Genomic DNA, 24,363 nt, shown 5'->3' with positions numbered 1-24,363 from the left:
TGTACTCGTTTTATCATTCTATTATGTAGATGTAAAATGTAAGCTTCGAGTTTTATTGAGTGATTAGGTTGTGAAAACAGCTCATCTACGTGTAATCAAATGTTATGAAAAATCAAATCTTTAAAAGTAAATGTCCTCAAATATTAACGAACAAAAATTGCACAGGATTTGTAACACTGAGTTTACATGACTAAACAGCTAACCCAGGGTACGGTCCCAAAATTATTGCAGGTTGCCTATCTAACAGCTTACAGGCGCAACAAATTTAGATTTTCATTATTTCATATAGTTATTGATCAAAGTGAAAAATTTTAAATGCTGATAATCAACTCATTAAAATCTGTAATTTCATGTTTCGTTTAAAACAGTAAGGTATTACAGTTAAAAACTATATATGCATGAGTCCCAGGAGGAATGATCAATATTCAAGTGTATGACAAGAACGATCCTTCGAAGCAAAGAAGTCTAGTAAACGTGGGCTGTAAAATACATACCTTAAGCATAGTTTTAGACAGCATCGCTCGTGTGAAACTCAGATTGACCTTTCCTCACATGATGTACTGCGAACTGTGGATGAAGGGCAACAGGCAGATTCTGTATTTCTAGATTGCCGAAGAGCCTTCGGTACGGTGTCCCCTGGAGATTGTTAAGGAAGGTACGAGAATATGCAGTACTTTCTCAGATATATGAGTGACCCGAAGACTTCTTAAGTAATAGAACTTTGACGGCCAGTGTTCGCCATAGACAAGGGTATTGTCCGGTCGTCAGGAGTGCCCCGGGGAAGTGAGATAGGACCACTGCTGTTCTCTCTATACATAAATGGTTTGAACAAGAGAGTGGGCAGCAATCTGCGGTTGTTAGATGACGATGCTGTAGTGTTCAGGGAGGTGTCGAAGTCGACTGACTGCAGGAGGAGACAAGATGACTTACACAAAATTTCTAGTTGGTATGATCAATGGCAGATAGCTATAAATGTAGAAAAACGTTATGTTTAAATATCTGGGCACAATTATGCAAAGAGATATGAAATGAAAAGAGCATTTGAGGATTGTGGTACGGAAGGTGAATGGTCGACTTCGGTTTATTGGGAGAATTTAGGAAAGTGTTTTTCATCTAAAACTGAGACCACATACAGGAAGCTAGTGCGACCTATTCTAGAGTAGTGTTCGAGAGTTTGGGGTCCACATCAGGTCGAATTAAAGGAAGACGTCGAGGCAATTGAGAAGCGGGCTGCTAGACTTTTTGCCGATAGCTTGCGGAGATGTTTCGGGAACGCAAATGGCAAACCCTGGAGGGGAGGCGACGCTCTTTTCGGGGAACACTATTAATAAAATTTAGAGAACCGGCGTTTGAAGCAGACAGCAGGTAGATTCTACTGCCACTAACGTACATTTCGCGAAATGACCGCCAAGATAAGACATGTGGAGGCAAATAGACAGTCGTTTTTTCATTGCTCTATTTGCGAGTGGAACAGGGAAGAAAACTACTAGTAGTGGCACAAGGTACCCCCCGCCTTGCACGTTATGGTGGCTTGCGGAGTGTGTACGTAGATGTAGATGCAGAAGAGCTGTGAGCACTTCTTCAACTGCGATACGATGAAACATATCTCTTCTACTGCTAGATCTTTGCTCTCCATATTCTGAGAAATGGTAGTATGGACCAAAACAAGAAAAAAAAATGTCCATTGAACTTGGGCCCTTAAAAAGCATAGCTTAAGAACTATGAGCATTTGCTCACCTACACTTAAACTGAAAAAGTGCACATAGTCTTTAAGGTATGCATTTTGAGCCCATGTTTACTAAACAATATTTTCTGTTTGCTTTTAGTCTGTGCCGCCTCCTCCCAAAGTGTGGAAAGCAAAGACCTAGCAGTAGAAGAAATTTGTTCCACAGTTTCGATGACGAAGAATTACTCATAGCTCTTATGATGTGCATTTTAGAGCCCATGTTTATTAGACTTTTTTTGCTGCCTGTCATATCCCCGACTACCGACCTTTCCTCCTGGGACACCTTGTATGCCTCGAGGCATCGTAACTCATGGCGTGCGACTTACACAGACTATATTCATATAGTGTTCACTTAGCGGCTTCTAGAAGACATTAAACATAATTTCAAACCTCCTCTCGATTTCTTCTAGTTTACATTCTTGAAATCAAGTATTAGCACTAACTCACATGTAAGGTAAGCTTTTTTTACCCATGACTGTTTGATTCTTTGAAAGCTTGGGGTTGGGGAGCTTACTGGTTCTATATAACAGGCCCAACATTTTATCTGGAATTTTGTAGGAGACATTATTTATTGTATGCGTTTCGACCTACGTCTGCCTTTAACGTTTCTTCTTAAACAATGTAGTATACAGGAAAACGTACTTTCTTTGATGGTAAACAGAAAAATTCTCTAAGTGACCGGCGACGAACAACTGCGTTTCGATCCGAGATGCGCTTTTTTGACTTAGTCTCCTATTACACCAACGTAAGAATGACATAATTTTACAAGCGAGAAACATTCCCTATGATATGAGTTTGTGCAACTACGGCTATATGTACTGAATTCAACGCGTTCCCCTTTAGCAAATTTCTTTAGACGTGACAATAGGAACAAGTCAGACAGTACCAAATCTGTTGAATGGAACTAAATGTTCCAACAAGTCGTAATTTGTATTCACCTCTTTTCACACTGTCGACCTACCATTGTGAACCGAGCGCTATCCTGATAAAACATGAAATTTACTTACTTTGGTATCGAGACCTCTTCTAACGCATTTTTTCATCAAATTGGCGTAGGGCTTGCTTAGCATTCGCCAGTTATTGTTTCATCTCGAGTAAGGTGATAGCCGAAAAGAACACCTTTTGGCCACGCGGGATTAGCCGAGCGGTCAAAGGCGCTGCAGTCATGGACTGTGCGGCTGGTCCTGGCGGAGGTTCGAGTCCTCCCTCGGGCATTGGTGTGTGTGTTTGTCCTTAGGATAATTTAGGTTAAGCAGTGTGTAAGCTTAGGGACTGATGACCTTAGCAGTTAAGTCCCACAAGATTTCACACACATTTGAACATTTTTGAACACCTTTTGCTTTCCCGAAAACATTGAAACCTTTCTGATACGTAAAATCAACTTCACCATTGCTGTTGCACTTCCAACAGGTTTATCTCAGTACTTTGCTGTTCCGTTTTAGGCTTGTTCTGGTGCAGCAACATCTTTTCCACAGTAGGTAATTAGCGAAAAAATCTGATGGAGTATTTTTAAAATGTTTAGAACGTTGAAGAGACACAGTAAGTATTTTTAGGTTTAACGTTTGGTAATGATTCAGCAAATTTGCCAAACGTATAGCGCTTGCTTCTTACATGCCGATCCGAGAAATTGCTTTCATATCCTAAGACTAAATCTGTGACTACACGAGTAATACTTCTTTTCAGCCAAGAGACAACGCTAATTTTTTTCACAATTGACAGTGTTCAGCTATCTTTCACCTCTATTAACAATTCTACAGAGGACTTGCTGATGTAAGAAGCCGTGTAACGCACCAGTACGGGCAAGAATGGATTGGCGGGTAGAGCAGGGCCTGTACCCCGCTCTCCAAGGTCGTCTGACTTCAGAAGCTTTTTATAATGAGATCTCTTTACAAAATTCAAGTGCATACCATTCCCGATGATACGATTGAATAACTGGAGTGCTTGAAAGTATTCACAGTTCATTGCAGAGACGGGTGTAATGCACAGTCCACTCATAGTAATGTGACTGGCACCTGCCGGCCGGGGTGGCCGAGCGGTTCTAGGTGCTACAGTCTGGAACCGCGCGACCGCTATGGTCGCTGGTTCGTATCCTGCCTCGGGCATTGATGTGCGTGATGTCCTTAGGTTAGTTAGGTTTAAGTAGGGGACTCATGACCTCAGAAGTTAAGTCCCATAGTGCTCAGAGCCATTTGAACAGTTTGACTAGCACCTATGTACGTCGTCAAGGTACAACGGCCACTTACAGACAGTGGGTGGCAGCACTAGCAGTGGAGGGTTTAAAAATGTGTCGGGGGGGCCACAGAAAACAGTGTAGTCGTTGTCGTAATGCCGAAACGAAGCGATTTATCTGACGTTCAGAAGGGCATCATCATTGTTCTTCAGGCAAAGGGTGGAAGAATTTCCGAAACGGCTTAGTCTGTGAATTGTTCGCGTGCCGCTGTGATTGAAGTATACACAGCATGGCAAAACTGCAGTGTCCACACTGGCGCCGAGGCAACTGCGGTGTTCCACGGGCCATAGATGACAGGGGGAACGACAGGTGTAGAGGGTGGATGGGCTAATAGAGGTGCAACTCTTGAGCAGCAGACTGCTGTTCATTGGTGTCGAAGGCTGGAATCTGCACGCCAGTACTGAAACTGGACGTCCAATGAATGGCAACACGTGGCCTTGGCAGCTGAATCGCGTTTTATGCCCATCGGACAGATCGCCTTTGGAGTGTATAGTGCGAAACATCTGAAAGCAAACACCCTGTAACAGCATTATGATGTGTCGAACGTGAGCCGTGCGCGGCTCGTGTTCATCCCATATATTGTTTGTCGTCTTCTATTACGGTACTGTCGCCTCGTTTTCGTATTTCATTTACTGGCGTCACTAACATCTTGCCTTACTTGCCCGTGAGCGGCAGCAGCAGCGCGTATCGACAAGTTGCACTGTCGTAGCATCTCTGGAGCGACCGATAGTATTTCCGGGTCGTCGTGTGTCTGGCAGTCAGTTGCAGACGAACCAGCAGCGCAGTCGGCATGCAGCAGCAGTGAAGTCTGGGACGGAGCGCCGGTGAGGCCCGGACAGCCAGTACTCGCCGACCGCTGGCGACAAACATGAACTGTCCGACGGAGGGAGATGTGGAGCGGGACGGCCGTTGGTTGGTCGTTCGGTTGGTCGTCTCATCGGCCGACGTATATTTGGTCCTTTCACCGTTTCCGGGCCTGGGCAGTGGGTCGGTTGGCATGGAGCAGAAAGGAAGTGTCCGTCACGCGTGCTCTGGCCAGGGCCGCTGGTGCTATGCACTCGCGGTTGGAGTGTGAGGTGCTGCTTTCGAGTGCTACGAAGTTCGTCACCCACCGATCTTGAACATGAAAGTTGTGTCCTCACTAAACCTACTACCGAGCCTCAACTGTTTACATTTCTTAAAAAAAAATGGCTTCAAATGGCTCTGAGCACTATGGGACTTAACTTCTGAGGTCAATAGTCCCCTAGACTTAGAACTACTTAAACCTAACTAAACTAAGGACATCGCACACATCCATCCCCGAGGCAGGATTCGAACCTGCTACCGAAGCGGTCGCGTGGTTCCAGATTGCAGCGCCTAGAACCGCTCGGCCACTCCGGCAGGCTATATTTCTTCGTTTGATCCTGATTGTCGCTTTTGTGACATTCCCGCGAGCAACAACGTGTGTATATTCAAGTTGGCTAAGATTCCAGCCATTCTCCTGTGGAGTTAACTTATTTTATTCCCTGTTATTGAAGCTGACCAGCGGTATCTTCTGCGTTGGCCGGCCGAAGTGGCCGTGCGCTTAAAGGCGCTGCAGTCTTTAACCGCGAGACCGCTACGGTCGCAGGTTCGAATCCTGCCTCGGGCATGGATGTTTGTGATGTCCTTAGGTTAGTTAGGTTTAACTAGTTCTAAGTTCTAGGGGACTAGTGACCTCAGCAGTTGAGTCCCATAGTGCTCAGAGCCATTTGAACCATTTGAACCATCTTCTGCGTTGTGGTCGTTGAAGTTCTGGTTACCTGCCCTAGTCGTTAACGTAATTTTCGGCAGTGTACAAAATTGTTAAGGCTTTCGTGGCCACTTGTTGACAAACTGCCTATTGGCTTCTGTATCGGGTTCTTCGGCCGATGTTCATCTAATGATTTTTCTGACGTTTCGCCAGCACGAGTGGCTGGCATTGTCAAAGCTTCACCCTCCATTGCCGGTGGTGAACTGGAGCCGAGCTCGCGGACGCAGACTATATGTACCTGGCGCGCCAACGTCCGAGGGCTTCTCCGCGGTCATTTCCGGTGCAGATCTCCTCTTGCTGCCTGCGACGGTCGTTCGCTGCAGTACGGGAAGCCAGGATCCGTTGACCTTAAGTCTTTTCTCTTTCTTGTTCAAACTGTTCGCGTGTTTTTGTATTTCTACAGCTTCTCTGAACAAGCGCGTGTGATAATGCTTCTCTACAGCCAGAACTTCCGTGTCGGCGAATTTTATTACGTGGTCGGTCTCATTCAGTGCGTGCTCTGCCACGGCCGATTTCTCCACCTGCCCCAACCTGCAATGTCGCTTATGCTCTTTGATCCTGGTGTTGATGGATCGTCCAGTCATTCCGACATAAACTTTTCCGCATGTGGATGGTATACGGTATATTCCCGACATTGCAATAGGTCTCTTTTCTCCTTCGCCGATCTAAGACACTCTTTGATCTACCTTGTCGGTTTGAAAATCGTCTTTACGCCATGTTTGCGCAATATACGGCCCATTCTGTCCGTCACTCTGGGAATGTATGGCAGAAAGGCCGTATCCGTCCTTTCTTTTTCTGGTTCCTTACTTCGTCGAGTGTTTGGCTCTGTTACACTTCTAATATAATTTGTGGAGTACCCATTGCTCCTCAGGACAGTTTCCAGGTGTTGCATTTCTCGTTTGAGGTGTTGCGGCTCACATATTCGTCCTGCTCTCGTTACGAGCGTACTAATCATGCCTCTTTTCTGGCTCGGGTGGTGGTTGGACAGTTTGTGCAGGTATCGGTCCGTGTGTGTCGGTTTTCGATACACGCTGTGTCTCAGGGTTTCGCCGTCCCTTGTGACCAGCACATCTAGAAATGGCAGTTTCTTGTCCTTTTCTACTTACATGGTAAATGTTATGTTGGCATGAAGGCTGTTCAAGTGTCTTAGCAAGTCACCGAGCTGTTCTTCACCATGGCTCCACACCACGAAAGTATCATCGACGTACCTGTACCACACCTTAGGTTTGCAAGTCGCCGAGTCCAGTGCGTGTGCTTCGAATTGTTTCATGAAGAAGTTGGCCACCACTGGACTGAGAGGACTACCCATGGCGACGCCTTCCAGCTGTTCGTAGAAATCGCCATTCCACGTGAAATAGCTCGTGGTGAGACATGCATGGAAGAGCTTTCTGATGTCCTGCGGGAATATACCGTATACCATGCACATGCGGAAAAGTTTATGTCGGAATGACTGGACGATCCATCAACACCAGGATCAAAGAGCATAAGCGACATTGCAGGTTGGGGCAGGTGGAGAAATCGGCCGTGGCAGAGCACGCACTGAATGAGACCGACCACGTAATAAAATTCGCCGACACGGAAGTTCTGGCTGTAGAGAAGCATTATCACACGCGCTTGTTCAGAGAAGCTGTAGAAATACAAAAACACGCGAACAGTTTGAACAAGAAAGAGGAAAGCCTTAAGGTTAACGGATCCTGGCTTCCCGTACTGCAGCGAACGACCGTCGCAGGCAGCAAGAGGAGAACCGCACCGGAAATGACCGCAGAGAAGCCCTCGGACGTTGGCGCGCCAGGTACATATAGTTTGCGCCCGCGAGCTCGGCTCCAGTTCACCACCGGCAATGGAGGGTGAAGCTTTGACAATGCCAGCCACTCGTGCTGGCGAAACGTCAGAAAAATCATTAGATGAACATCGGCCGAAGAACCCGATACAGAAGCCAATAGGCAGTTTGTCAACAAGTGGCCACGAAAGCCTTAACAATTTTGTATTACGCCTCTACGGGGAGGAGATTTGCAGATTATACCGACGCCTTGAACAACGACGGAAGAAGAAAGCGCGCTGGATGTCCTCTCTCGCCTTTCTGTCACGGTGCCGAGATGAATGTGCTACACCGAAGTTCTTGAGATGTAAGCGCCTATTCACCACCGCCCAAGCACATCCTATCTACGACAGAATGGAACGAGCTTTTCTTCGTGAGCGAATACATACAACACGGAGAGACATGGCAAGAACGGATCAGGAGCTTCTGGACATATTCTATCAACTAAGTAGCAGAATGCATCGAGACGACTGGGACAAGATCGACAGCATCACTCACAGGAGCATGCAGAACGAACTCGAGCGCTGCACCGAGCGACAGAAGAAAAAGTTTGAAGGATGCTGGAAGCAGATCGACAAGGCGATTCCCGACATGTCACACACAGTGGTCAACCTCACTGAACGACAATTGACCGAAGAGGAAGTGTCTGTTCTTCGAAAAGGAGGGAATTTCGCTATCACCCCGAGAACTATACCTATGGAGGATATCATTGCCAACACCGAAGCAGCCATTCGGACCCTTCCTTGCGAAAGGGCAGAGGAAATACGCACGGAAACAGCCAGGATACTGCGCCGAGCAAAACCACCAGCTTGCAACCTAAAGAAAGAAGAGGTACAAGCCATTAAGAATCTCAACGCCGACGAGAGTATATTGGTACTGCCTGCCGATAAGGGGAATGCGACCGTCGTAATGAAGACCGGAGAGTATGAACAAAAGATCTGAGACCTATTAGATCCGACGACGTACCGAAAACTAAGCGCAGATCCGACGCAGCGTATCACACGGAATACGAATCGATTAATCAAGGCGTCTTCTCTGCCGGCGGACATACAGAGAAACCTGCGCAACACAGAAGCCCTACCACCTCGGCTGTATGGTTTACCCAAGATCCATAAGAACGAAGTTCCACTGAGACCGATCGTTAGCGCTTCTGGATCACCGACATATAAACTGGCAAAACACTTGGCCTCTCTGCTCCAGCCACACGTGGGGAAGACCGACACACACATTAAGGACTCAGGACATTTCATTGAGAAGCTGAAGAAACTGAAACATGCGCCAAACGACATCTTGGTCAGCTTTGATGTTGTTTCGTTATTTACGAAAGTGGCCACTCAGTGACGCTCTGGAGCACATCGGCTCCATTTTCCCGCAGGACATCAGAAAGCTCTTCCATGCATGTCTCACCACGAGCTATTTCACGTAGAATGGCGATTTCTACGAACAGCTGGAAGGCGTCGCCATGGGTAGTCCTCTCAGTCCAGTGGTGGCCAACTTCTTCATGGAACAATTCGAAGCACACGCACTGGACTCGGCGACTTGCAAACCTAAGGTGTGGTACAGGTACGTCGATGATACTTTCGTGGTGTGGAGCCATGGTGAAGAACAGCTCGGTGACTTGCTAAGACACTTGAACAGCCTCCATGCCAACATAACATTTACCATGTAAGCAGAAAAGGACAAGAAACTGCCATTTCTAGATGTGCTGGTCACAAGGGACGGCGAAACCCTGGGACACAGCGTGTATCGAAAACCGACACACACGGACCGATACCTGCACAAACTGTCAAACCACCACCCGAGCCAGAAAAGAGGCATGATTAGTACGCTCGTAACGAGAGCAGGACGAATATGTGAGCCGCAACACCTCAAACGAGAAATGCAACACCTGGAAACTGTCCTGAGGAGCAATGGGTACTCCACAAATTATATTAGAAGTGTAACAGAGCCAAACACTCGGCGAAGTAAGGAACCAGAAAAAGAAAGGTCGGGTACGGCCTTTCTGCCGTACATTCCCAGAGTGACGGACAGAATGGGCCGTATATTGCGCAAACATGGCGTAAAGACGATTTTCAAACCGACAAGGTAGATCAAAGAGTGTCTTAGATCGGCGAAGGAGAAAAGAGACCCACTTGCAATGTCGAGAATATACCGTATCCACATGCGGAAAAGTTTATGTCGGAATGACTGGACGATCCATCAACACCAGGATCAAAGAGCATAAGCGACATTGCAGGTTGGGGCAGGTGGAGAAATCGGCCGTGGCAGAGCACGCACTGTATGAGACCGACCACGTAATAAAATTCGCCGACACGGAAGTTCTGGCTGTAGAGAAGCATTATCACACGCGCTTGTTCAGAGAAGCTGTAGAAATACAAAAACACGCGAACAGTTTGAACAAGAAAGAGGAAAGCCTTAAGGTCAACGGATCCTGGCTTCCCGTACTGCAGCGAACGACCATCGCAGGCAGCAAGAGGAGGACCGCACCGGAAATGACCGCGGAGAAGCCCTCGGACGTTGGCGCGCCAGGTACATATAGTCTGCGCCCGCGAGCTCGGCTCCAGTTCACCACCGGCAATGGAGGGTGAAGCTTTGACAATGCCAGCCACTCGTGCTGGCGAAACGTCAGAAAAATTATTAGATGAACGTCGGCCGAAGAACCCGAGACAGAAGCCAATAGGCAGTTTTTCGGCAGTGTATTTTCCTCGTCGTGTTGTTGCTGTCCAGCGCGACATTTAGTTTGACAGCTAAAGTGTTGTTGTTTGTTGTGGGCGCCAGTATTCTGTCACTGAATTGAAATCTTGTGGTCGTTTTGCTGGCTGCGTGGAGCGGAACTGATTTTGTTGATTGGTCGGTCGGCTGTCTGTCGGTTGGGTTGCCTTCAGATTAAGAAGTCGTTGGACAAGCTTCCTGTCTCACCTAAACGGGCGTTAGTATTACAATCCGAGGCCGACCCTTGGAAACTTCTGAGCGCCGTTCCTTGTGTATTATATATAATTTTCCTATCTGGGTTTTAGTAATTTCGTTGATGTGTGGCCTTCAGCCGAATTTTACATGAGATGTTTTAAGATAAGACCGTCTGCATTTTCAATTGAAACTCTTTTTCCAGGCCTTAAGCCGTTAAACATATTTTGTTGATATTTGGCCTTAAAAAATGGTTCTGAGCACTATGGAACATCTTAGGTCATCAGTCCCCTAGAACTTAGAACTACGTAAACCTAACTAACCTAAGGACATCACACACATCCATGCCCGAGGCAGGATTCGAACCAGCGACCGTAGCAGTCGCACGGTTCCGGACTGAGCGCCTAGAATCGCGAGACCACCGCGGCCGGCATTTGGCCTTCAGCCGAGCATTAATATCTCTTAAATTAATGTTCTTGTCTTGCCCTTAATGCATGAGACTGTTATTGTTTATAGGGGCCATCAGCCGAATTTTATATGAAACGTTTTAACATACAGCCTTCTGCCTTTTAAAACTGAAACTCTTCTTTCTAGGGCTTAAGCCGTTAAATTATTTGCTGATGTGCGGCCTTCAGCCGAGCTTTAATATCTCTTAAATTAATGTTATTATCTTGCCCTTAAGTCATAAAATTGTTACGCTTTTGTATGGGGTCTTCAGCCGAAATTTGCATGAAATGTTTTAAGGTAAGACCTTCCGCCTTTTGATTGAAACTCTTCTTATTGCTTAATATGCGGCCTCCAGCCAAGTTCCATTAAAATTAAATTGCTAAGGCCTTCAGCCTGTTTAGATTGAAGATTTAGAAAATATTTTTGGGTGAAACCTCCAGAAGCACCTTGTATTTAAATTTCTTGCTTACGCCTTGTGTCTTGGATTTTGACTGAGGCCTACATCCGATCTAATGTTAATCAAAGGAGGTCGATTAAAGTTTTGAGTGTTTTGCATCCTTGTTGTAATATTGTGTGTTGAGAAATGAAATTTGTATGTTGAGTGCAACTCACAGCAACTTATTTTGGCCCCTTTCCACAACCTAATCCGCTCTGTCCTGCTAGCCCAGGCATTTAAGAATGTTTTTGTGGCTTTCTGTGGGTGATCTCTCCTTTGGGATTATGTCCACCACTACACGCGGTTTGGTTTCCCTCGGCGCGACAGCATCTGCGTGGCACCAGGATGAGTTTACCCTATTCCTCTGGCCACCAGACTCCCCGGATTTAAACACAACCAAGAATCGGCGGGACCATCTCGATCAGGTTGTTCGCGCCGTGGATCGCAGACCGAGAAACCTGGCGCAGCTCTTCACGGCACAGGAGTGAGCATGGGTCTGCATCCCGTCAGTACCTTCCAGACCCTGTCTGTCTCTTCCCCAACGTCTTACAGCAGTCTATGTGGCAAAAGGTGATTTTCGGATGGCTGACAGGTGGACACATTAATGTGACTGAACAGTGTATTACACCCAAATGCAATGATGACAAGTGTAACACCTCTTTTAATTGGTACAAGTATACAGTGAATTGGAACATGGTGAACAGTAGTGTATTTACCTCCTGTAATTGGTACAAGTGTACATTGAATTGTAACATGTAACGTGGTGCGTATTTACTTTTAAGGTATGCCAAATGTGAAATATGAGCTCAGTTAGATGTGAACTAAGAGGAAAAGCTTCAGTTTCTAACGCATTTATGCTACGCGATCTCTTAAGTTTTCACAACACATTTAATTAATAGATGCTTCTGAGCATTCTGCCGGCTTATTGTTTCCATTTTATTGAATAGATTTCGAAGACCAACCCAGCTGTCTTCTTCTGAGGCTGTGAGTTTTTCTGTTTTGCGAACTGGACTAGAACTCGAGCCACTAAACATTTGTACTAAGTAGGACAATAATGGATACTGAAGTCAGACACAGCTAGTAAGTTCACATTCTGCATTATCTCACAAACAGCTCGTTTGCAGACCTATGTTTACTGAAATGTTTTTCTTTCTCTTATCATCTAATTTAATCTGTGTCAGTTTTCGCTATTAATTACGATGCACTTTTTGTAGTGTGCTTTTCATTTCACAAACTGAAATAACTACGAGAAAATTTCTCAAGAATATTTTTCGCAGAACAAGCAACTATCCTTGGATAGTACATCACTGTGCCGGAATAAAATTCAGCATCACGTCATAAACGGAAAGTAAATTATAGGGGTCCAGTCACAGGCTGTACAGTCGCCAGCAGAAAGAGGGCAGGATGCGGTGGCGACAGAGTCAAGAAAACGTTATTGGTAATTACGCATTTAATAAACAGTAACACAGGATTGTCTGTCAAAGCACCGTGCCACAGTAAGTGCCTGCAGATCGGTGGCCTCGTCAGAAGGGGGAGGCCGGCATGCACTCGACTTGCAGTTCTGCTGGTGCAGCAAGGTGACAGGTGGCGGCGGTTACGTCACCGGGGGTCGTCGACCTGTGGTCGCCGGTGGCCTCCAGCTCTACGAATCGATCTCCAAAGTGCTCTCGTTGACGGCCAAGATTTGAACTCAGGAAACACGCCCCCGGGCCCAGCTCCAAGTGGACTCGCTCTCGTGCAGGGTCAGCCCACAGCCCCATTTATGGGACAGGAGCTGCCAGCATTGATGTCTGCCACAGAAATGGTATGAGCACCAGCAGTGACCTTACATCTTGAAGACAGATGGTGAACAGCATGCTGGTCATGCAGGTCAAGCCTCTAGCAGGACTGCAGTGTTGTGGCAGTCAGTGCGCCCCATCAGCATTGCCTTGGAGATTGACACTGCAGTTGGTAGAGGCTGAGTCCTTTCGGAGGGACCTGTGGCTCCATAGACGATCAAAGACGACTAGGTGTGCCGAGGGTCGGACTCCCATAGCCTGTCTTAGCACTGGATAGCTTTAACTGAGACAAGGGCTGAGACTACACTCTGGGCAGTCAACACTCAGCAATGCGTCCTGTGGCGGTGGCGATGGCAATGACATCATGTATTCCCTGGTTGCCTGCTCTCCTAACGTGTTCACACTTTCGCAATTTCACCTTTGGTTCTCTTCTGCTGGTTAGCCAGCTGAATACTTGTTGTTGTGTTGTACCTAGGCCTTCCTTGCGACGCTCTGCTTTGCCACTAGTATGACGGATCTTTCGGATACCAATATGACATGCTTCGCTTGCAGACTTCAGTGTTCGACCGTCCTCTGGTCCTGCAATAGCTTCCACATTAACCGCAACTGGCTCAGCCATTTTCCCATAGGTGGCATCTGCTGGGCATTAATGTAGGTGGTTGGGCTTCCGGGCAGTTTCTGCCGTGGCTGTAATCCTGGGGCGTAAGAAAATCAATACAAGTTTGAGAAGCTCGAATGAAGTGAGTACTGCACTAACAAGACGACCATGTGTCAATCTGATCTTTTGTAGCTTTGCATATTTACGGTACGTGAAGTTCACAACTCAAATATCAGTCAGTCACAACAGTTCGATGCGACTCTCAAAATTTTCCTAGAAAACCGACTTTGAAGTTCCCATTCACTAATGGGTCAACTCTTTTTCATGGGCTGAGTAGTAATAGGATCGGTGATTCGAGTCTCGTTTCAATCATTTAAATATAAAATTCACCAATGTATCGTAATTAACACATATTTAATTATGACTTTTTACGAAACTTGAGTATAAGTTGAGGCGAAACGCGATCTAGAGCGCTGCTCTTTATGGAGGGAGTTAACAGTACTGCGTGTGTTTGTAAACTTGGCAGTATGTGCGCTGCTATTAGTTGACGACGATTGCAGAAACCGAGAGAGTTACCTGTGGAATGGGTCACAGCTGCTTTTGATGAATTCCACTACAGTTGGAAGGGATACGACACTTTTTGCAAGGAACGTGCGAGCTAACATTCCAAAGATGTTCGGGCCAACACGCGGTACCTCTTCGTCGAAATGTCTTGGCTCAAACTCGTCCAGGGGTTGAACCGCACATGCCGCATTATACGCCCTAAATTAGACACTTGAGACCCTTTGGTTAAATTGTCTGGCTGATGGCAAGTCTGCGAAATACAAAGTTAACATGACATATAATAACTGTTATAATAATATAGGGAACTAAATTAACGACCCATAAATGATGTAGACCACACAGTTGGGATTTGGCTAAACTAATGTTCATTCAGAAAGCAAGCTAATAGCGAAAGTGGTCGTATTTAGAGTTACTGTCACACTCGAACGCATATCCATTTGATACAGTTCGATCATTCACAACCTCATCGCGACACAAGTCCAATACTCCACATCGTTAACTACCCGTAAAGTTAGAGTTCACACCAGGCGCGCGGCTGCTCACGGCTCAGAGACTAACAAGGGAACCTCCCCATCGCACCCCCCCCCCCCCCCCCCCCAGATTTAGTTATAAGTTGGCACAGTGGATAGGCCTTCAAAAACTGAACACAGATCAATCGAGAAAACAGGAAGAAGTTGTGTGGAACTATGAAAAAAATTAGCAAAATATACGAACTGAGTAGTCCACGTGCAACATATGAAATTTCAAGGTTAGCGTGAGCAGCTGTGGAGTGAGAGGTCTTTGGTTCAAGTCTTCCCTCGACTGAAAATTTTAATTTTTTGTTTTCAGACAATTATTATCTGTCCGTCTGTCCGTCCGATGCGATCACTTTTTTGGGAGTGATAACCACAGCCACAAGAAAACCTAAATCGGGCAGAGTAGAAGAATCTTTTTACCCATTCGCCAAGTGTACAAGTTAGGTGAGTCGACAACATATTACTGTCATGTGACGCACATGCCGTCAACAGTATCGTATAGAATATATCAGACGTGTTTTCCTGTGGAGGAATCGGTTGACCTATGACCCTGCGATGAAATGTTTTCTGTTCCCATTGGAGAGGCACGTCCTTTCGTCTACCAATCGCACGGTTTTGCGGTGCGGTCGCAAAACACAGACACTAAACTTATTACAGTGAACAGAGACGTCAATGAACGAACGGACAGATCATAACTTTGCGAAAATAAAGATAGTAAATTTTTCACTCGGGGAAGGACTTGAACCATGGACTTCTCATTTCGCAGCTGCTCACGGTAACCACAGGACCACGGCGCTCCTGACTGCACATTACCCTTGAAGTAGCATATGTTGCACGTGGACTACTCAGTTCGTATATTTTGCTAATTTTTTTCATAGTTGCACACAACTTCTTCCTGTTTTCTCGATTGATCTGCGTTAAGTTTTTCAAGGCCTATCCACTGTGCCAACTTATAGCTAAATCTGAGGGGGGTGCGGTGGGGAGGTTCCCTTGTAAGTCCCGCGATACCACAGAACGCGAAATTTTCTGTGTCGTTTCACTTCCTAGCTACCGAAAGACCGACCGTACGCTTTCACGTCCCCACCAGCACTCTACCCTTTGGTGGTTAGAGCAGAACTGCACTTTGCCCGTCTCCGACCGCGTTTCCCGCACACCGAACGCCTTCGTTAAACTGACTAGAGCAGTTCCCTTTCCTGAAGCCGTCCATCTGATTGGCTACAGCTTATTCTACATTACTTTACATTTTAACAAATTAAATAATCAAAGCTTGGCCACTTTCACGTTCTAAATAAAGTAACAATAACATCCATTACATAACAAGCGTTAAATTCTTTTACATAAAACGAATACAATTTCCTTCTTTACGCTGAATGTCACGGCCAGTAACCTCGCACCAATATGCTTTCTGAAAAATAAACAAAGAACAAAAGTAACTATTATGCACTAAACTTTACAACAAATATTCTATTAAATGGCTCTGAGCACTATGGGACTTAACATCTGAGGTCATCAGTCCCCTAGAACCTAGAACTGCTTAAACCTAACTAACGTAAGGACATCACACACATCCATGTCCGAGGTAGGATTCGAACCTGCGACCGTAGCGGTCGTGCGGTTCCAGACTGAAGCGCCTAGAACCGCTCGGCCACCACGGCCGTCTAATATTCTATTACCTAATGATTCAGTAAGGTGTCATACTGTCATCGTTCAATGTGTTTTGTGTGGAAAAAATGATGATCTGATACTTAACTGAAAATACTGATCATTTAAATTTACTATATCTTTTAAACAAATAAAGTTACAGAGTTGATATTTACAACCTTTGACATTTTAATGATGCTCTTCTGTATGAAATGTCGATCGTTAAGATCGACCAAAGCGTTCAGATTTTAGCATACAGGACTTTGTTACAAAACTTGTTAATTTCGTTTTAGCTGTAAATCCTAAACTATTATAGAAACGATCAATATTCAAGTTTTATTGGCATCACCATGAAATTTTATGGAGGATGGCAGATTAAAATTACTGTGGCTTCATTCCCTGCACTAATACAGAATTCAATAGTTTTCATAAATGTTTTCCTCTTTGGCCGATCTTAGGTCCTCCATATTTACCACTGCTACATCTCCTCGGCCACAAAAGCCTCCTACTGGGCTTCCCTATGACGTAGGTTCTCGTCTGTCTCACTCACACAGTGCAGCGCTGTGGATTTCTCCATGCCGTGGTGAATTTGCGCCCTTTGTGGCACGCGGCCCTGGACGACAGGGTTCGTTTCACAATTTCTGTAGGCTAACGCTTTCGGCCATATATTTAAATGAGAGCGGAATGCTCGTTAATTCACAAACGGCTGCGGCTCTACTAACATTTCAACGTTCGTTGCAGAAACACCAGATAGTTTTTTGCGGCGTTATGCTTCAAGTCCTTCTAATACGACTGATGTGTGTCTATAGATCAGATAAGCCTCGCTACAACTTGTAATGTGGTTCAAGCCAAGCCAAGTAAGATATCGACAACACACTCCGACGTAGAGCTGAAGAATTGTAACTGGGGCGCTTCTCGTAACTCCAGATCAGGCACGCATTCTAAAAATATCACTACCGAAATGATTACAGTGTAAGTTTCCAAAGACACTTTTATTGAAGAACATAAATAGTCAACTCCAAGATAGGTGTACAATTAATGTCGGTAACAGTGCTGTCAGTGACTAAGTCCAATTACACAGTGCTATCCTGTTGTGAACACTGTCGAAGAGTGTCAGTTCCTCTTCGGTCCAATGCACGGTGTGAACGGAGCTGTTGCGGCTACTGCTGTGCACACGGCCAAGACTCTTTGCTGCTGGACAACTCTCTCGAACTCCCCGCTTGACTGCGCACACTGCCGGCTAAGCCATGGAGCGTGATTTCTGTAATAGTGCGGAGTGATACTACAGCTTCATCCTACCGGCTGCACGTGACAGGTGAAGTGCCACATAGTCCCTGACCATTGCCAGTATCTGCAGAGGGCGTATGGGATAGTGACATACTAATATCATCTGGCGTATATGTAGTCGTAGAATTTTGGAATACGTATTATGTTCGAGTATAATGACTTTTCTGGAGACTAGAAATCTTCTCTGTAGGAATCAGCAAGGGGTTTCGAAAAAGACGATCGTGTGAAACCCCTCTCGCTCTATTCGTCCACGAGACTCATAGGGCAGAGACACGGGTTCCCAGATATATGCCTGTTTCTCGACTTCAGCAAGATTCAAATGGCTCTGAGCACTATGGGACTTAACATCTATGGTCATCAGTCCCCTAGAACTCAGAACTACTTAAACCTAACTAACCTAAGGACATCACACAACACCCAGTCATCACGAGGCAGAGAGAATCCCTGACCCCGCCGGGAATCGAAAGCGGGAACCCGGGCGTGGGAAGCGAGAACGCTACCGCACGACCACGAGCTGCGGACCTTCAGCAAGGCGTTTGGTACAGTTCCCCATAGTCGTTTAATGAAAAAATCAAGAGCTTATGGACTATCAGACCAATTGTGTGATTGGATTGAAGAGGTCCTAGATAACAGAACGCAGCATGTCATTCTCAATGGACAAAAGTCTTCCGAGGTAAGAGTGATTTCAGGTGTGCCGCAGGGGAGTGTCGTAGGACCGTTGCTGTTCACATTATATGTAAATGACCTTGTGGATAACATCGGAAGTTCACTGAGGCTTTTTGCGGATGATGCTGTAGTATATCGAGAGGTTGTAACAATGGAAAATTGCACTGTAATGCAGGAGGATCTGCAACGAATTGGCGCATGGTGCAGGGAATGGCAATTGAATCTCAATGTAGACAAGTGTAATGTGCTGCGAATACACAGAAAGAAAGATCATTTATCATTTAGCTACAATATAGCAGGTCAGCAACTGGAAGCAGTTAATTCCATAAATTATCTGGGAGTACGCATTAGGAGTGATTTAAAATGGAACGATCATATAAAATTAATCGTCGGTAAAGCAGATGCCAGACTGAGATTCATTGGAAGAATCCTAAGGAAATGCAGTCCGAAAACAAAGGAAGTAGGCTACAGTACATTTGTTCACCCACTGCTTGAATATTGCTCACCGGTGTGGGACCCGTACCAGATAGGGTTGATAGAAGAGACAGAGAAGGTCCAACAGAGAGCAGCGCGCTTCGTTACAGGATCATTTAGTAATCGCGACGAAAGCGTTACGAAGATGATAGATAAACTCCAGTGGAAGACTCTGCAGGAGAGAGGCTCAGTAGCTCAGTACTGGCTTTTGTTGAAGTTTCGAGAACATACCTTCACCGAGGAGTCAAGCAGTATATTGCTCCCTCCTACGTATATCTCGCGAAGAGACCATGAGGATAAAGTCAGAGAGATTAGAGCCCACACAGAGGCTTACCGACAATCTTTCTTTTCTCGAACAATACGAGACTGGAATAGAAGGGAGAACCGATAGAGGTACTCAAGGTACCCTCTGCCACACACCGTCAGGTGGCTTGCGGAGTATGGATGTAGATGTAGACAGTCATCTTCCCTGGCTGAAGGGTGACACAGGTAGAGCCACTCGGAGTCACAACAACGACAAAACAAACAAATGGAAGTAAAGTCCCATGCTTCTTAACAGAGCGTAGGGGAACGATGCGGGAGACCTGCACCGCCGTACTAGGCAAGGTCCTAACGGAAGTGGTTTCCCTTTGCCTTTCTCCGACCATAATGGGGATGAATGATGATGATGAAGACAGCACAGCAATACCCAGCCATTTCGGGGCAGGTGAAAATCCCTGATCCCGCCGGGAATCGAACCCGGGACACCGTGTTCGGGCAGCGAGAACTCTACCGCGAGACCACAAGCTGCGGTCAAACAAACAAAATTATGAAATAAAATAAAATATGTAATGTCGGATCTAGATGACGATAATTTGTTTCGTCCTTCCTTGGCACAAGAAGATAAAGTTGAAAGCTCTGTATGGAGTGGAGCTTCAAGATTACGCATGAGACTTGCCCTTCTATATTATGAGCAGAATCTCACGGAAAATAATCTCGTTGGTCCAACACCATCGGTGGTAATTCCTGGAGGAGCAATGCTATCAGTGGAAGTGCTGTTATACTGTACAAAAGCTTTAGTGGATTGGAAATAATAGCCAACCAGTTGCAAAGTATAGGTTTATTAAACCTTGGCCAAGGTTTCGATAGTTTTAAAACTGTCGAAACTATGGTGAAGGTGGAATAGACCTGTATTTTACAAATGGTTTCTTGTCATTGCGGGCCGGCCGGAGTGTCCGAGCGGTTCTAGGCGCTACGGTCTGGAACCGCGCGACCGCTATGGTCGCAGGTTCGAATCCTGCCTCGGGCATGGATGAGTGTGATGTCATTAGGTTAATTAGGTCTAAGTAGTTCTAAGTTCTAGGGGACTGATGACCTTAGAAGTTAAGTCCCATAGTGCTCAGAGCCATTTGAACCATTTTCTTGTCATTTCCAATCCACTGAAACTCTTGCGTGCACAGCTGCTGAAGCGGAGCCTAGTTTAGAATCTTAATAAACTAGAAACACTACATGGAAAAATGTAACAAACGAAGATAAAAAATCTGAATTAGAATATATTTAGTGAATTTTATATTTAAATGGTGCAGGTATTGAAACTGAACGGAAAAAAGGTTAAAAAGGTTCAAAGCGCGACTCGAACCAGACATCCAGCGATTACCACAATCGAGCGATACCGATACAGCCACGAGGCACTTCGGAAGTTGTTTTACCGTTAGTGAAGGTTCGATAGTCTCATCGAACTGTTTGCTTGGTTGATATTTGAGCGCACAACTTCATGTACTACAAATATACAAAAAATCACAAAAATCCGGTTGCCGTGTGGACCCATATAACCGATATCTTGACTTACTGAAATCGACAATAAAGAATCCATTCGCCACCAAAGCAAGACCTCTTTTTTCAATTCTGATGCAAAACGCAGTTTTTATATAATTCGAAATACCATGCAATATACTGTCTGGAACGTTTTTACTTAACACCTACTTTTTTAACCTTTAAATCTAAACAGAGTGGAAGAGCTGGCCGAATAAAGTGAACATTTCAGTTCCAATGTGTATATTAACTACCAAACAAATCTCACATAAAAATTGACAGACGCCACTCAGGCAAGAATATTTACGAAACACTCATTACATAAAATCATAAGGTAGTTAATAAATCATTAGCCGACGATCTCCCATAAACACTGAGAAACTCCACTAAGGCTGAATTTGACCATAACTTTAACAAAACAACTCTAGCTAAGACACGTTATTTAAGACCCTTTCAATCCAATATTTTTAGATTACATGTAAAATGACAGTGGACATACAGCCTCATTTCAACACGAATACTTAGAATATATTTATTAAAACGTAACTTGGGCAATCTTGCAAATTACTAGACTAGAGAACCTTGCAGAGCGAACCACGAAATTATTCAAATGCCCATTGGCTTGTAAGACGGGCTTTTAGGGCATAGAAACTTACAGATTTATACAATCATAAATGTGTAACAACACAAGTAAGGCCTAAGCTTTTAAGGCCGAAATTTAACCACGAACGGTGGAGCCGACTGAAGGAAGTAATACTTCGAACCAAGATGTGGCTCCGTTTGCAACCCCACGATGAATTTTTTTTTTTGGTCATCAGTCTACTGACTGGTTTGATGCGGCCCGCTACGAATTCCTTTCCTGTGCTAACCTCTTCAGCTCAGAGTAGCACTTGCAACCTACGTCCTCAATTATTTGCTTGACGTATTCCAATCTCTGTCTTCCTCTACAGTTTTTGCCCTCTACAGCTCCCTCTAGTACCATGGAAGTCATTCCCTCATGTCTTAGCAGATGTCCTATCATCCTCTCCCTTCTCCTTATCAGTGTTTTCCACATATTTCTTTCCTCTCCGATTCTGCTTAGAACCTCTTCATTCCTTACCTTATCAGTCCACCTAATTTTCAACATTCGTCTATAGCACCACATCTCAAATGCTTCGATTCTCTTCTGTTCCGGTTTCCCCACAGTCCATGTTTCACTACCATACAATGCTGTACTCCAGACGCACATCCTCAGAAGGCCGGTATTTGATATTAGTAGACTTCTCTTGGCCAGAAATGCCTTTTTTGCCATAGCGAGTCTGCTTTTGATGTCCTCCTTGCTCCGTCCGTCATTGGTTATTTTACTGCCTAGGTAGCAGAATTCCTTAACTTCATTGATTTCGTGACCATCAATCCTGATGTTAAGTTTCTCGCTGTTCTCATTTCTACTACTTCTCATTACCTTCGTCTTTCTCCGATTTACTCGCAAACCATACTGTGTACTCATTAGACTGTTCATTCCATTCAGCAGATCATTTAATTCTTCTTCACTTTCACTCAGGATAGCAATTTCATCAGCGAATCGTATCATTGATATCCTTTCACCTTGTATTTTAATTCCACTCCTGAACCTTTCTTTTATTTCCATCTTTGCTTCCTCGATTTACAGATTGAAGAGTAGGGGCGAAAGGCTACAGCCTTGTCTTACACCCTTCTTAATACGAGCACTTCCCTCTTGATCGTCCACTCTTATTATTCCCTCTTGGTTGTTGTACATATTGTATATGACCCGTCTCTCCCTATAGCTTACCCCTACTTTTTTCAGAATCTCGAAAAGCTTGCACCATTTTATATTGTCGAACGGTTTTTCCAGGTCGACAAATCCTATGAAAGTGTCTTGATTTTTCTTTAGCCTTGCTTCCATTATTAGCCGTAACGTCAGAATTGCCTCTCTCGTCCCTTTACTTTCCCTAAAGCCAAACTGATCGTCACCTAGCGCATTCTCAATTTTCTTTTCCATTTTTCTGTATATTATTCTTGTAAGCAGCTTCGATGCATGAGCTGTTAAGCTGATTGTGCGATAATTCTCGCACTTGTCAGCTCTTGCCGTCTTCGGGATTGTGTGGATGATACTTTTCCGAAAGTCAGATGGTATGTCGCCAGACTCATATATTCTACACACCAACGTGAATAGTCGTTTTGTTGCCACTTCCCCCAATGATTTTAGAAATTCTGATGGAATGTTATCTATCCCTTCTGCCTTATTTGACCGTAAGTCCTCCAAAGCTCTTTTAAATTCCGATTCTAATACTGGATCCCCTATCTCTTCTAAATCGACTCCTGTTTCTTCTTCTATCCCATCAGAAAAAAATGGTTCAAATGGCTCTGAGCACTATGGGACTCAACATCTTAGGTCATAAGTCCCCTAGAACTTAGAACTACTTAAACCTAACTAACCTAAGGACATCACACACACCCATGCCCGAGGCAGGATTCGAACCTGCGACCGTAGCAGTCCCGCGGTTCCGGACTGCAGCGCCAGAACCGCTAGACCACCGCGGCCGGCTATCCCTCAGACAAATCTTCACCCTCATAGAGGCTTTCAATGTATTCTATCCACCTATCTGCTCTCTCCTCTGCATTTAACAGTGGAATTCCCGTTGCACTCTTAATGTTACCACCGTTGCTTTTAATGTCACCAAAGGTTGTTTTGATTTTCCTGTATGCTGAGTGTGTCCTTCCGACAATCATATCTTTTTCGATGTCTTCACATTTTTCCTGCAGCCATTTCGTCTTAGCTTCCCTGCACTTCCTATTTATTTCATTCCTCAGCGACTTGTATTTCTGTATTCCTAATTTTCCCGGAACATGTTTGTACTTCCTCCTTTCATGAATCAACTGAAGTATTTCTTCTGTTACCCATGGTTTCTTCGCAGCTACCTTCTTTGTATCTATGTTTTCCTTCCCAACTTCTGTGATGGCCCTTTTTAAAGATGTCCATTCCTCTTCAACTGTACTGCCTACTGCGCTATTCCTTATTGCTGTAGAGAACTTCAAACGTATCTCGTCATTCCTTAGTACTTCCGTATCCCACTTCTTTGCGTATTGATTCTTCCTGACTAATGTCTTGAACTTCAGCCTACTCTTCATCACTACTATATTGTGATCTGAGTCTATATCTGCTCCTGGGTACGCCTTACAATCCAGTATCTGATTTCGGAATCTCTGTCTGACCATGATGTAATCTAATTGAAATCTTCCCGTATCTCCCGGCCTTTTACAAGTATACCTCCTCCTCTTGTGATTCTTGAACAGGGTATTCGCTATTACTAGCTGAAACTTGTTACAGAACTCAATTAGTCTTTCTCCTCTTTCATTCCTTGTCCCAAGCCCATATTCTCCTGTAACCTTTTCTTCTACTCCTTCCCCTACAACTGCATTCCAGTCGCCCATGACTATTAGATTTTCGTCCCCCTTTACATTCTGCATTACCCTTTCGATATCCTCATACACTTTCTCTATATGTTCGTCTTCAGCTTGCGACGTCGGCATGTATACCTGAACTATCGTTGTCGGTGTTGGTCTGCTGTCGATTCTGATTAGAGCAACCCGGTCACTGAACTGTTCACAGTAACACACTCTCTGCCCTACCTTCCTATTCATAACGAATCCTACACCTGTTATACCATTTTCTGCTGCTGTTGATATTACCCGATACTCATCTGACCAGAAACCCT

Source organism: Schistocerca nitens, chromosome 2 (genome assembly GCF_023898315.1).
Source record: "Schistocerca nitens isolate TAMUIC-IGC-003100 chromosome 2, iqSchNite1.1, whole genome shotgun sequence".
Lineage (NCBI taxonomy): Eukaryota > Metazoa > Arthropoda > Insecta > Orthoptera > Acrididae > Schistocerca > Schistocerca nitens.
The sequence above is the reverse complement of the archived record's forward strand: the minus strand, read 5'-3'. Positions refer to the sequence as shown.